This window comes from Saccostrea cucullata, unplaced genomic scaffold, assembly GCF_032062105.1.
Source record: "Saccostrea cucullata isolate Sc308-1 unplaced genomic scaffold, CSIRO_AGI_Scuc_v1 ctg10123, whole genome shotgun sequence".
NCBI classification, from domain to species: domain Eukaryota; kingdom Metazoa; phylum Mollusca; class Bivalvia; order Ostreida; family Ostreidae; genus Saccostrea; species Saccostrea cuccullata.
In genome coordinates, this window is record NW_026924678.1 from 12,907 (window position 1) to 18,865 (window position 5,959).

The window sequence follows — 5,959 nt, forward strand, 5'->3', positions numbered from 1 at the left end:
TCCAGAGAAGAAGATTTTTAACAAATTTTCCTATATATTTCTATGTATAACTTTGATCGGCCATTGTGGCCCTGCCCTACCCCCAGGGGTCATGATTTGAACAAATCTGAATCTACACTACCTGAAGATGCTGACATATAAATATGATCATCATGCCTTTGTTAATTTTTGAGAAGAAGATTTTTAAAGATTTTTTCCTGTATATTTCTATGTGAAACTTTGATCAGCCATATTGGCCTGGCCCTATCCCCAGGGCTCATGATTTGAACAAAACTGAATTGCCACTACCTGAAGATACTTTCATAAAAATATGATCATTCTTGCCTTTGCTATTCCAGAGAAGAAGATTTTTAAAGAATTTTCCTATATATTTCTATTAAAACTTTGATCAGACATTGATGCCCCGCCATACCCCCCTGGGTCATGATTAAAAAAAAATTGTATCTACACTACCTAAAGATGCTTCCCTATGAGTTTCATCTCTTCTTGCACAGTGGTTCTTGAGAAGGAGATTTTTAAAGAATTTTCTTAATATATATTTCCATGTAAAACTGTGATTGGCCATGGGGGGGGGCACCTGCTGGGGCTGCTATACACTCTGATTTACCCTCATTCTACCACTTCTTGGTTAGAACAACTACAGGACTGCTCAGCTGAAAAAATGATCAATTACTTATTAGCAATGAATTAATTAGTTTACATGTCTATTTATCATCAGATGATGATGTTAATTGAATTAAAATGTACTTTTAGAGGATACTGTACATGTAAAGTCAGTGTATAATACATGTAGCTAGTCAAAAGTTGGTGTGTATAAGGTGAAATCACTTTATTCTTGCTCTCAATAACTAATAACTTGTCTGCATGACACAGTGGTGAGAGAGTCTGCTCTACAGTCGCAGAATACAGAGTTGATCCTTAAATTGCAGGTTCAATTCCCAATATGGGACATGTAGACCAGACCCTATGATTAGATGTAAACCAAGGACCCGTGAAGCAGTATAGATAGCTGGCACAAAAGATTGCTGATTGATTGCCTTGAGTGTTGAGCATAAGTCAAAATTTGCAGCCTTAGTATCAGCAAGTGGATTAACTTCAATTTTTTAAACCAAACAAGCTTTTAGGGACTTCCCACCATCCTTGGGCCATATATAGTGCACTGCTCTGTATGGACCTGCTGGGCCCATACCATGGACATTGTCCTGTACCTACCTGCTGTCCACATACTCTGGACATTGCCCTGTATGTACCTGCTGGGCCCATACCCTGGACACTGCTCTGTGTGTACCTGCTCGGCCTATACTCTGCATGGACACTGCCCTGTATGTACCTGCTGTCCCCATACTCTGGGCACTGCCTCAGGTGAGCTAAAAAGGATAACTGAGATCGATTCTTCATTGTTATTGCATCTTTTTCTGTCCAGGCATCTTAATTACACGTAATTTTTTCAAACAATTTGCTTTTAAGATAACAGAAAACAGAACATTATGGATATAACTTACCTACTTTTTCGTGTCACGACTGTTAGTAGTGTTTGTCGAATATTATGGGCACTACATTTTGAATCAAATCTCAGCGTACGTGTACAACTGCCCTCTTTCAGTCTTTTTTTTTGACGCCAATGTGAAACACATTTTTTTCAATTTTGATCCCGATGCAAATTTGACATAAAAAGTGCTGATTCAGCTAATGACAGCTCTATTTAGGCAAAGATTAGAGTTTTCAAATATATCTCAAATTCTAAGATCAAGAACTAGAATTAAAACATGATATAATGATTAAATGATTGCCTCTGTAACGGGAGAGGAGAAAATGCAGCGGACCAGACCGGGATTCGAACCCGGACCCCCTGAAACTTCGGTCAGGTGCTCAAAACCAACTAAGCTATCTGGCCACCGGCGATCGAACCCGGCCGACCGCCACATTCCTCCCTCCTTCAAGGTCTTTGGCCCTCCAAAGATCCCAACCCAGGCTCATCCCTGGCAGGTCTTTCACCTGTCAATTCCAGGGCATGGCACGGCACGGCACCAAATGTAACGTGAGAGGAGAAAATGCAGCGGACCAGACCGGGATTCGAACCCTGAAACTCCGATCAGGTGCTCTACCAACTGAGCTATCTGACCACCGGCGATCGAACCCGGCCGACCGCCACACTTCCTTACACCCCCCTTCCCAGTAAAATATTAATGAATAACACGATTTGAAAAAAAATGAGATTTCAAAACATTATACATGTATCATAATTTGACCAAAATAGCATGTATTTCCAAATATAAAGGAAACAACGTTTCTGTTAAGTTCTATTATGTTCTCATTAATTTTTGTTGGGGGGGGGGGTAATCTTATGTACATGTAAGATACGCTATGTTCAAAATGAACTGGATTTTCTCAGTGCTCAAAAACATTTTTGTTTTTTTTTATCATATGTTTTGACTTTAATTCATACAAGTTAAGTTACAAAGAAGATAGGTCGGGGGGGGGGGGGGATAATGAGGACGAAGTTCCTATAGTGCGACAAATATGAATTGAAAAATTACATCTCAATTATATTCATTTTTTTTATATTTCATCAAAAGTTAAAGTTTACTTAAAGTTATATCTCTACAATTTACAAAAATCTCAGAAAAACTTAAATTATTTGCTTATGAAATACACGGACAGCCTTATCCTAGCTGCGAAATCTGCTCCTTGGTATTAATCAAATATTTTTGAAAAGCAAGTATGCCTTTTCAAAAATTGTGCAGTGTGTGGATCTATGCCTAAGGATCAGGGGTTCATGTGTGCTAAGGGCATTACTAATTATTGCTGAATATTACTGATTAGTTGAAATGCATTTTTTGTTCCCCTTCCCCGCCCATGGGTATTAAGTATCCAAGCTAAGCAACTGCTAAGTGTATTGTTATGATGATCAATGATGCCTCTTTCAAAATTGTGAATGCCATAGCATCTGGCTTAAAACATGAATCAAATTCAATAACTGGAAAGTTAATGCTCAGGTGACCTATAAGGCCACTGGTCCTCTTGTTTAAAATTATAATGGAAACAAATCAGACTTCCTGCAAATCTTCTTTTATTGTAATGACTGAAAATCATCTTATCATTTTGTACTAATTGTTTTGTAAATAGTAACATTTCAAATTTTGTTTTAATTGTGATCTTGTAATTAGCTATGGAAAAACCGAAACAACTAAATCATTTTGTATGCGCATTTCAAATTTCATTGTGTGATCTGTTATACAACGTATTTATCAATGGAAATACTGAAAATCAGATAATCATTGTTTTGTACATACATATCATCTAATGAACTAATAGCTAATATACTTTCACAGAATTTTGCTATTTGAAAAGGAGGTACCTATTTCAATCTGTTTGCTTTAGTACAAATGTAAATTTTTTGCATACTTTATTTATTTCTTGAATTCTCATTCAAATTTTTAAATGTTATTATCTCTACTGCCTACCAACTGATGATGCCTCGATGACATTGTAAATTAAAACAGATATAAAACATAAAGATTACATTTGTAAAATACTGTACACAGGGAAACTGTCGCCCGGCCCCGTTTTATTTTTGCCCCTTTCGCCCTCTTCTTGATTGTGCGAATTTAAAACGTGGTGAATTTAAAGTAACCCTGTATACAGTATGTTGAAATTATTGAAAAAGGCAGAAACGCACCTGGTATAACCGATACAAATTTATCATTGGGCTATACATTAATTTAACAGGTTAATTCATGTAGTTTACATAGTACTTCTGTAATTTTTACATTCACTGTATTTCAAAATTTCTTTTCCTTATTTTTTTTTTATTGTGTCAGCATTGCCAGGGGAATCTTGGGGAAAAACAATGATTTCAAATGACAAGATATTATCAAGTATAGCAAGAGGCTATGTACCGCCGTGATTGTTCATTTTTTCTGATTAGAATCAATGATTTTTCATCTCATGATTGACATAAAAGATCCAAAACTATACATCCATTAAAAAAAGGAAGAATTTCACATCCCTCCCCCTTGTGTCTGAAACCCTCCAGGTGGTAATTTTTTTTCGATGATGGCCTAATTCTGATACTTTTATTGGAATTACTTCCAACATACTTCAGATAATTGTGGAACAGAAACCATGAATTTAACAAATAATAATCCCTTTCTCACAAGTCTGGGCAAATTGGCTAAGCAATTATGACAAGAGGCCCAAGGGCCACAGTGTTCACACTAAGCATATCAGCTAGAAAAAAAGCACATATCAGATCAGAACTAAAAGTTTACTGAGGTTGGGGGCTTGGGGGGGGGGCTTGAATTTTAACTCCCCAGGGATCATGATTTGAACCAACTAGAATCTATATTACCTGATGATGATTACATTTAAATATTACTAATCATGGTTTTGAAGTACTTAAAGAGAAGATTTTAAAAGGCTTTCCTATATATTCCTATGTAAAAGTTATGTCAGTCATTTTGCCCCCACCCTCCCCGGGGGCCATGAATCTACGCTACCTGAGGATAATTTAACATGAGTTTCATCTTTCCTGGCCAAGTGGTTCTTAAGAAGAATATTTTTAAAGAATTTTCCTAAACAATATTCCTATGTAAAACTTTGATCGGCCATTTTGGTCCCAACCAACCCCTCCGGGGGTAATGATTTGAACAAATATTAATCTACATTACCTGAGGGTGAATCAACATTTGTTTCATCTTTCCTGGCCCAGTGGTTCTTTAGAAGAAGATTTTTTATAAACGCCATTAATTTTTCTCTAATTCATAATTATCTCCCTTTGGAAAAGGGTGTGGCCCTTCATTCAAAAATACCTGAATCCCCTTAACCCAAGGATACTTTATAGCAAGTTTGGTTGAAATTGGCCCGGTGGCTCTTGAGAAGAAGATGAAAATGTGAAAAGTTTCCAACAACAACGACGACGACAACGACAGATAACGGACAAATCTTGATCAGAAAAGCTCAATTGAGTCTTCGGCTCAGGTGATCTAAAAATGAAAATTTTCAATTTTTTGTGTGATACACGACAGATTAAGTCAACTGACTCAGGTGAAATTTTGAAGACTGACAATTCGAGAGGTGATTAATAATTTTACAAACTATCTCTATTACAAAACCAAATTTCAGATCAGAATACAATCTGACAGACATAGAGTCATACACTGTTCTATAAAATGCGTTTGTAATTAAATGTGTTGGTCCATGTTTGTGACGTTCCGTGTAAATGACATCAAACTAGTGCTAATTGTAACGGGGACCGTTACAGATGTTCCCCAAACGCTCCCCAACTCCCTTTTGGTGCCATATTCCCTATAAGCTTCATTAAATAAGACAAACTCTATGCATTTGAAACTTTAACAATGTTTACCCAGAAGTGTACCAATTTCATTCAAATTTTAGCATTGCACGCGTGCGCATGTGAATGCATGTGCGTAATGAACATATAATCTTGTCTTTACAATCTATAGATTTTAATATACTAAATATCAAAGTATTTAATCCAAACGTATTAAAATATACGCTAATTCAAGTGTATTTTTGATTTTACTCATTTCACGTGCACGCACGTGCTCACATGAGCATGGCGACTATACTTTCTTGTAGAAGTCCATTACATCTATCTATGTTTTAAATCCCACCCTGTTTGGTTGAAAACCAAGGGATTTATAGCTGTTCAAAGTTTCAGCCAATCAGGTTGCAGCGCACGTACATGCACGTGTATGCATGTGCATGGTGACTATGTCTTCTTGTAGAAGTCCATAATATCTATCCATGTTCCAAATCCCATCCTGTTTGGTTGAAAACCAACGGAGTTATAGCTATTTAAAGCATAAGCCAATCAGATTGCAGTGCACGTGCATGCACGCGTTTTCAAAATAATTGCTATATATCTTATTGTAGGATATCCTAATACATGCCTATATTTAAAATTTCAAAGGATTTCGTCAAAAAACAAGAAAGA

The 5,959-nt window shown here is 36.5% G+C and overlaps 1 non-coding gene across 1 annotated transcript; it reads right to left on the bottom strand.

Annotated features, from left to right (window-relative positions):
• Positions 1-1,819: 1,819 nt before the first annotated feature.
• Trnaf-gaa (transfer RNA phenylalanine (anticodon GAA)) lies at positions 1,820-1,894 on the bottom strand. Its single transcript has one exon. It is a non-coding gene; the product is annotated as a tRNA-Phe (tRNA).
• Positions 1,895-5,959: the final 4,065 nt, after the last annotated feature.